Source organism: Tachyglossus aculeatus, chromosome X1 (assembly GCF_015852505.1).
Source record: "Tachyglossus aculeatus isolate mTacAcu1 chromosome X1, mTacAcu1.pri, whole genome shotgun sequence".
Taxonomy (NCBI): domain Eukaryota; kingdom Metazoa; phylum Chordata; class Mammalia; order Monotremata; family Tachyglossidae; genus Tachyglossus; species Tachyglossus aculeatus.
In genome coordinates, this window is record NC_052101.1 from 53,696,648 (window position 1) to 53,705,792 (window position 9,145).

A 9,145-nucleotide genomic window follows, 5' to 3' on the forward strand; every position below is an offset into this window, starting at 1 on the left:
TATATTTTGGTGAGTTCCCCCAGACCTGCTAAGGCTGCTTTCGTTAACTTTCCAATATTCAGTAAATCAAGCTTATTTTGTGGTTTTGAGTGAACATGTCCAGTGACGATTCCCAGCAACAATCAATGTCCAGTATTTCTGGAGTGGGAGAAGGTGAGGGGCTTGGAGGGGGTGAGAGCCAAGAGTCAGGGGGATTCCTCAAGGCAGTGGATCCAGTCTGCTATAGTAAGGAGGGTGGTTAGTCACATGTTGATATTTAGTACTGGAAAAAAGAAGGCTTTTCCAAGCTTATTTTAGTTGAAGAGTAACTGAAGGGAACAGGATGGGCAAATACAATGGATATTGATCTACAGGGACTTGTGGAATCATTTTAGGCTAAAAGAAAGTCATTAAGATCTCCAATAATCCCCTAGAAAGCTGCTGGATGGATTTGATTTTTTTAATGGTATTTGTTAAGTGCTTATGATGTGTCAGGCAGTGTATTAGGCACCAGGATAGACACAAGCTAATTATGTTGTACATAGTCCATATCCTACATGAGGCTCAAACTATTCATTCCCATTTTACAGATGAGGTAACTGAGGCTCAGAGAAGTTAAACAAGGTCACACAGCAGACAAGTGGGTGGAGCCAGGATTAGAACCTGACTTTCAGAACTGTACTCTATCCAATTCCCAGATGTTACCTCAATTCATGGGATTTAATCCAGATGGAGTGGAGAAATCAGTCTGTTTGAGGAGTTTCTATCCTTTCCCTTCCTGAAATCTTCCCTCTTTGACTGCCATCATCAACTGTTCACTTTTCAACAGCTTCTTCCCCATTGCCCATTGCTTTCAAACATGCTGTGTATCCCTTATCTGAGCTAGTGCCCGGCTAGCTCAGTCAGTAGAGCATGAAACTCTTAATCTCAGGGTCGTGGGTTTGAGCCCCACGTTGGGCACACGTCTCTTTTAAGACAAGCAGCGTGGCTCAGTGGAAAGAGCCCGGGCTTGGGAGCCAGAGTCACGGGTTCTAATCCTGACTCCACCACTTGTCAGCTGTGGGACTTCAGGCAAATCAGTTAACTTCTCTGCACCTCAGTTACCTCATCTGTAAAATGGGGATTAAGACTGTGAACCCCACGTGGGACAATCTGATCACCTTGTATCCCCCCCCAGCACTTAGAACAGTGCTTCGCACATAGTAAGCGCTTAACAAATGCTATCATTATTATTATTGTTTAAAAAATCCCACGAATCCCTCCAGTTCTCACCCCATCTCCCTCCTATCATTTCTCTCCAAATTTCTTGAGAGAATTGTTTACACCCGTCATCTCCATTTCCTATCCTCCAATTCTCTCTTAGATCCCCTCCAATCTGACTTCCGTGTGCTACACTCCACAGAAACAGCCTCTCTAAGAAAAGTGATAACCTTCTTCTCACCAAATCTGATGGCCTGTACTCTGTCCTAATCCTCCTAGACCTCTCAGCTGCCTTCAACACTGAAATTTTATCCACTGACACTCTCCTCTCTTGGTTCTCCTATCTCTCTGACTGCTCTTTCTCGGGTTCTTTTGCTAGCTCCTCCTCTCTTTCCCACACTCTGACAATAGGGCTCTGATAAGGTTCAGTTCTAGGTCCCGTTATGGTCTCCATCTACACCCACTCCCTTGAAAAATTCATTCAATCCCATGGTTTCAACTACCATCTCTATGCAAATGATTCCCAAATCTACATCTCCAGCCCCTACCTCTCTCCTTCCCTGCAATCTCACACATTCTCCCGCCCTCAGGAAATCTCTACCTGGATGACCCACCGACACCTCAAACAAAATATGTCCAAAACTGAACTCCTTATCTTCCCATCCAAACCCTGTCCGCCCCCATCTTTCCCATTACTAGTCAATATCACTATCCACTTGGCGTTGACCTCAGTTCATCTCTCATTCCACCCACATAGTCTGTCACCAAATTCTTCACAACATTGCTAAAATCTGTCCTTTCCTCTCCATCTAAATTGCTACCACACTGATCCTAGTACTTATTCTATCCCATCTTGACTACAGGATCTGCCTCATCGCTGACCTCCTGTCTCTCCACACTCCAGTCTGCTTCACTCTGCTTCACTCTGATCCACTTCACTCTGCTGCATGGATCATTTTTCAACAAAAATGATCAGTCCAGGTCTCCCCACTCCTCAAAAACCTCCAATGGCTGCCCATCCACCACTGTATCAAACAGAAACTCCTGACCATCAACTTTAAAGCACTCAATCCTATTTAAAGCCCCATCCTATTTCACCTCACTGATCTACTACTACAGCCCAGCCCAACCCGCATTCTGCTCTTTTAGTGCCAGCTTACTTACTGTGCCCTGATCTCATCTGTCTCACTGATGAAGACTTTCCCATGGCCCCCCCCTGGCCTGGAACTTCTTCCCCCGCTTCATATATGCCAGACCACCACTCTCTACACCTTCAAAGCACTGTTAAGGTCACATCTCCTCCAAGAGACCTTCCCCAATTAAGCCCTTTTTTCCTGGGCTTGCTTTCCCTTTTATGTCCATACTTCATGCTGCTGCCCAGATTGTCTTTGTCCAGAAACACTCTGGGCATGTTACTCCCCTCCTCAAAAATCTCCAGTGGCTACCAATCAATCTGCGCATCAGGCAGAAACTCCTCACCCTTGGCTTCAAGGCTCTCCATCACCTTGCCCCCTCCTACCTCACCTCCCTTCTCTCCTTCTACAGCCCAGCCCACACCCTCCACTCCTCTGCTGCTAATCTCCTCAACATCCGTCGTTCTCGCCTGTCCCACCGTCGACCCCCAGCCCACGTCATCCGCCTGGCCTGGAATGTCCTCCCTCTGCCCATCCGCCAAGCTAGGTCTCTTCCTCCCTTCAAGGCCCTACTGAGAGCTCACCTCCTCCAGGAGGCCTTCCCAGACTGAGCCCCCTCCTTCCTCTCCCCCTCCTCCCCCTCTCCATCCCCCCGTCTTACCTCCTTCCCTTCCCCACAGCACCTGTATATATGTATATATGTTTGTACATATTTATTCCTCTATTTATTTATTTATTTATTTTACTTGTACATATCTATTCTATTTATTTTATTTTGTTAAGATGTTTGGTTTTGTTGTCTGTCTCCCCCTTCTAGACTGTGAGCCCACTGTTGGGTAGGGACTGTCTCTTTATGTTGCCAACTTGTACTTCCCAAGCGCTTAGTACAGTGCTCTGCACACAGTAAGTGCTCAATAAATACGATTGATTGATTGATTGATTGATGTCTATGTCACAGGACCTTTGCACATTTGATAGTCACCTCACCCCAACCCTACAACACTTATGTACATATCCTTAAATTACATATTATAAATTATGTATTAATACTAGTGTCTATCTACCCTCTAGACTGTAAGCTCATTATGGACAGGGAACATTTCCACTGATTCTGTTGTATTCATTCACTCACTCGGGCAGAGCACTGTATTAAGCGCTTGGGAGAGGACAATACAGCAATAAACAGACACATTCCCTGCCCATAACAAGATTACAGCCTATATGGGGAGAGGCAGACATCAATGCAAATAAATAAATTACAGATATGTACCTAAGTGCTGTGGGACTGGGAGGGGGGAAGAACCAAGGAAGCAAGTCGGGGTGATGCAGGAGGGAGTGGGAGAAGAGGGAAGGAGGGACTTAGTTTGGGGAGAATTCTTCGAGGAGATTGCCTTCAATAAGGCTTTGAAGGAGGAGGAGAGTAATTGATGGATTTGAGAAGGGAGGGTGTTCCAGGACAGAGGCAGGCTATGGGCTAAGGGTCAGCAGCAAGATAGGCAAGATTGAGGCACAGTGAGAAGTTCAGCATTAGAAGAGTGAAGTGTGCAGGCTGGGTTGTAGAAGGAGAGTAGCGAGGTGAGGTAGGAGGGAGCAAGGTGGTTGAGTGCTTTAAAGCCATCTGTGAGGAGTTTTTGTTTGATGCAGTGGATGGGCAGCCACTAGAGTTTTTTTGAGGAGTGGGGTGACATGTCCTGAACGTTTTTATAGGAAAATGATCTGGGCAGCAGAGTGAAGTATGGACTGGAGTGGACAGAGACAGGAGATTGGGAGATCAGCAAAGGAGGTTGATGCAGCAATCCAGGTGTGATAAGATGACTGATTGTGTTAGTGTGGCAGTAGTTTGGATGGAGGGGAAAGGGCAGATTTTAGCATTGTTGTGAAGGTGGGACCAACAGGATTTAGTGATGGATTGAATATATGAGTTGAATGAGAGAGGAGAGTAAAGGATAGCATCAAGTTCTGTGAGACAGGCTTGTGAGACAGAAAGGATGGTGGTGCCATCTATAGTGATGGGAAAGTCAGGGGGAGGACAGGATTTGAGTGGGAAGATAAGGAGTTCTGTTTTGGACATGTTAAACTTGACGTGACACGATGACATCCATGTAGAGATGTCTTGAAGGCAAGAGGAAATGCAAGATTGCAGAGAGGGAGAGAGATCAGGGCTAGTATTTATTATGTTGATTGATTGATAGAGAGAGAGATCAGGATGTAGATTTGGGTATCTTCTTAGAGGTGATAGTTGAAGCCATGGGAGTCATGGGAAGCCATGAGCTCTCCAAGGGAGTGGGTGTAGATGGAGAATAGAAGGGGACCCAGAACTGAACCTTGAGGGACAACCCACAGTTAGAGGATGGGAGGCAGAAGAGGAGTCCATGAAGGAGACTGAGAATGAATGGCCAGTTAGGTAAGAGGAGAATCAGTGGTCGACAATGTCAAAGGCAGCTGAGAGGTTGAGGAGGATTAAGATGGAGTAGATATCATTGGATTTGGCAAGAAAGAGATCATTGATGACCTTTGAAAGGGCAGTTTCTGTGGATTGAAGAGGATGGAAGCCAGATTGGAGGGAGTCAAGGAGAGAATTGGAGGAAAGGAATTTGAGACAGCGGGTGTGGACAACTAGCTCAAGGATTTTGGAGAGGAATGGTAGGAAGGAGATGGGGCAATAACTGACGGGAGTCAGTTTTAGGATGGGGGGACATGGGCATGTTTGAAATCAGTGGGAAAGAAGCCATTGGAGAGCCAACAGGATTCTCCCAAGTGCTTAGTATGGTGCTCTGCAAATAGTAAGCACTTAATAACCCATTGATTGATTGATTGATGCCGGGAACATCAGTAATAATAGTAGTAGAAGAAGAAGAACAAGGATCAGAGGGAGCTGATGACAGGATGTTATGTCTGAATAATTTAAAGTAAATCATTGAATATACAGCTGAGCTATATCTACATTGTGCATTCAGTATATAGAAAAACATGCTGAGATTGGATTAAATGAGTATATAAGAGTTAGAAATAACTACTGGGTTGATAAACTAGGGATGCTGAGAATTAATTGAGGACGAATTTCTGGAGGAGGTGGAATCTGTGGAGTCTTTGAAGGTGGGTAGGAATGTGAACTGGTGGATTTAGGGTGTAGAGAGTTCCAGGTGGGTGGAATTGTCCAGGAATAGTCCTGCTATCTTTCAAACTGTGGATTTCAATGCTGCTTGTGCAGTTCCAGACACTACCAGCCTCATCAATCCTGTGGCAAATGGTTCATTCATTCATTAAATCATATTTATTGAGCACTTACTGTATGCAAAGCACTGTACTAAGCGCTTGGTAGAATAAAATATAACTATAAATAGACACATTCCTGCCCACAATGAGCTCACAGGCTAGAGGAGGAGACAGACATTAATATAAATAACTAAACAAGTAAATAAATAAATTACACATATTTGTAATAAATAAATTACACATATTACACAGCACACATATATGCTGTGGGGGTGGGAAGGAGGATGAATGAAGGAGCAAGAGCAGCACAGAAGGGAGTGGGAGAAGAGGAGAGGAGGGCTTAGGGAATGTTTCTTGGAGGAGATGTGCCTTCAATAAGGATTTGAAGTTGGGGAGAGCAATTATCTGTCTGATATGAGGAGGGAGGGTTTTCCAGGCCCGAGGTAGGATGTGGGCAAGAGGTCAGTGGCACGACATATGAGATCGAGATACAGTGAGAAGGTTAGCATTAGACGAATAAAGTGTGCAGGCTGGATTGTACTAGGAGAGTAGTGAGGTGAGGTAGGAGAGTGCAAGTTTGTCCTGCTTCAACCAACTAAACTAAAACCAACTAAACACTCTCCCAGAATCAGCTTACTCCACTCTTCCTAGAGGAGCTTGGCTAGTAGCAGAGATTCCTCAGGACTTGGTGGTTTTAGTTCCACTGCACTCCCATTGGCCCCATTCCCTTCCTCCCATCCCCCCCCCCACACTTTTCCCCTCACTCCTCTCCCCTTTTCCCCACTTTCCTCACCTCTCTCCTTTCTCCCTTCCTCCCTTTATCCTTCCTCCTCTCAACATTTCTCTCCTTTTCCTCTCCCTTTCCTCCCTTTTCCTCTTCCTCCCCTCCCACCTTTCCTCTCTCCCCTCCTTTTCCTTTATCTCCCTTCCTGATCCTCCTCCCCTTTCTCTCCTTTCTTCTCTCTCTCTTTTCCCTCTAAATCAATCAATCAATCAATCAATCAATCAATCATATTTATTGAGCGCTTACTATGTGCAGAGCACTGTACTAAGCGCTTGGGAAGTACAAATTGGCAACATATAGAGACAGTCCCTACCCAACACTGGGCTCACAGTCTAAAAGGGGGAGACAGAGAAAAAAAAACCCAAACATACTAACAAAATAAAATAAATAGAATAGATATGTACAAGTAAGATAAATAAATAAATAAATAAGTAGAGTAATAAATATGTACAAACATATATACATATATACAGGTGCTGTGGGGAAGGGAAGGAGGTAAGATGGGGGGATGGAGAGGGGGACGAGGGGGAGAGGAAGGAAGGGGCTCAGTCTGGGAAGGCCTCCTGGAGGAGGTGAGCTCTCAGCAGGGCCTTGAACGGAGGAAGAGAGCTAGCTTGGTGGATGGGCAGAGGGAGGGCATTCCAGGCCCGGGGGATGACGTGGGCCGGGGGTCGATGGCGGGACAGGTGAGAACGAGGTACGGTGAGGAGATTAGCGGCGGAGGAGCGGAGGGTGCAGGCTGGGCTGTAGAAGGAGAGAAGGGAGGTGAGGTAGGAGGGGGCGAGGTGATGGACAGCCTTGAAGCCCAGGGTGAGGAGTTTCTGCCTGATGCAAATGTCAAAATTTGTGATGGGAGGAGTGGACTGCAGGGGAAATGCCAAGATGTGGGGGAGGCTTCACGAACTTGAGTGGAGGAAAGCTGTGGGGAAGGGAGGAAAACAATTTTTAAAGTGACAAGGAGGAGAGGAAGGAGAGCTTTAAAGCTTTAAATTGACTAAGCTATGTTTCACTGGATTATAGGCATGCCTGGATACCCTTATCAATTGAAGGGGTTAATTTACTACATCTTCTGGTTCTTGCAGACAGATCAGATTGGTTTGGAACATCTGCCAATCATATGACACGGTCCCTGTCCTACTTGGGGCTCAGTCTCAAACTCCATTTTGCAGGTGAGGTAACTGGCCCAAGGTCATGCAGCAGACAAGTATGAGGGCTTAGGGAAGGCCTCTTGGAGGAGATGTGCCTTCAATAAGGCTTTGAGGACGAGGAAAGTAATTATTTGTCAGATATGAAGAAGGTTGGTTCCAGGCCAGAGGCAGGATGTGGGCAAGAGGTTGGTGGTGGGTGAGATAGATGAGATTGAGGTACAGTGAGTAGGGTAGCGTTAGAGGAACAAAGTGTGCGGGCTGGGTTGTAGTAGGAGAGCGGCAAGGTGATTAAGTGCTTTAAAGCCTATGGTCAGGAGTTTCTATTTGATTGGCAACCACTGGAGGTTCTTGAGGAGTGGAGAAACATGGACTAAATATTTCTGTAGAAAAATGATCCAGGCAGCCTAGTGAAGTATGGACTGGAGTAGGGAGAGAGAGGAGGCTGGGAGATCAAGCAAGGAGGCTGATGCAGTAATCAAGGCTGGTTAGGATAAGTGATTGGATTAACATGGTAGCAGATTGGGTGGAGAGGAAAGAGCGGATTTTAGTGATGTTGTGGCTTCAACTATCATCTCTACGCTGATGACACCCAAATCTACATCTCTGCCCCTGCTCTCTCTCCCTCCCTTCAGGCTCGTGTCTCCTCCTGCCTTCAAGACATCTCCATCTGGATGTCTGCCACCATCTAAAACTCAGTATGTCCAAGATTTAACTCCTTATCTTCCCTCCCAAACCCTTCCCTCTCCCTGACTTTCCCATCACTGTTGACAGCACTACCATCCTTCCTGTCTCACAAGCCCACAAACTTGGTGTCATCCTCGACTCCGCTCTCTCATTCACCCCTCGTATCCAATCCATCACCAAAACCTGCCGGTCTCACCTCCGCAACATCGCCAAGATCTGCCCTTTCCTCTCCATCCAAACCGCTACCCTGCTGGTTCAATCTCTCATTCTATCCTGACTGGATTACTGCATCAGCCTCCTCTCTGATCTCCCATCCTCCTGTCTCTCCCCACTTCAATCTATACTTCACGCTGCTGCCCGTATCATCTTAGTGCAGAAACTCTCTGGGCATGTTACTCCCCTCCTCAAAAATCTCCAGTGGCTACCAATCAACCTACGCATCAGGCAAAAACTCTTCAAGGCTCTCCATCACCTCGCCCCTTCCTACCTCACCTCCCTTCTCTCCTTCTACAGCCCAGCCCACACCCTCTGCTCCTCTGCTGCTAACCTCCTCAATGTGCCTCGTTCTTGCCTGTCCCGCTGTCGACCCCCGGCCCACGTCCTCCCCTTGGCCTGGAATGCCCTCCCTCCACACATCGCCAAGCTAGCTCTCTTCCTCCCTTCAAAGCCCTACTGAGAGCTCACCTCCTCCAGGAGGCCTTCCCAGACTAAGCCCTCTCCTTCCTCTCCCCCTCCTCCCCCTACTCATCCCTCCACCCTCCTTCCCCTCCCCACAGCATCTGTATATATGTTTGTACAGATTTATTACTCTATTTATTTTACTTGTACATATGTACTATTCTATTTATTTTATTTTGTTAATATATTTTGTTTTGTTGTCTGTCTCCCCCTTCTGGGCTGTGAGCCTGCCGTTGGGTAGGGACCATCTCTATATGTTGCCAACTTGTACTTCCCAAGCGCTTAGTACAGTGCTCTGCACACAGTAAGCACTCAATGAATAT

General features: G+C 46.6%; 1 non-coding gene across 1 annotated transcript; it reads left to right on the top strand.

Moving 5' to 3' along the window:
* Positions 1–866: 866 nt before the first annotated feature.
* TRNAK-CUU lies at positions 867–939 on the top strand. The gene has a single exon. It is a non-coding gene; the product is annotated as a tRNA-Lys (tRNA).
* Positions 940–9,145: the final 8,206 nt, after the last annotated feature.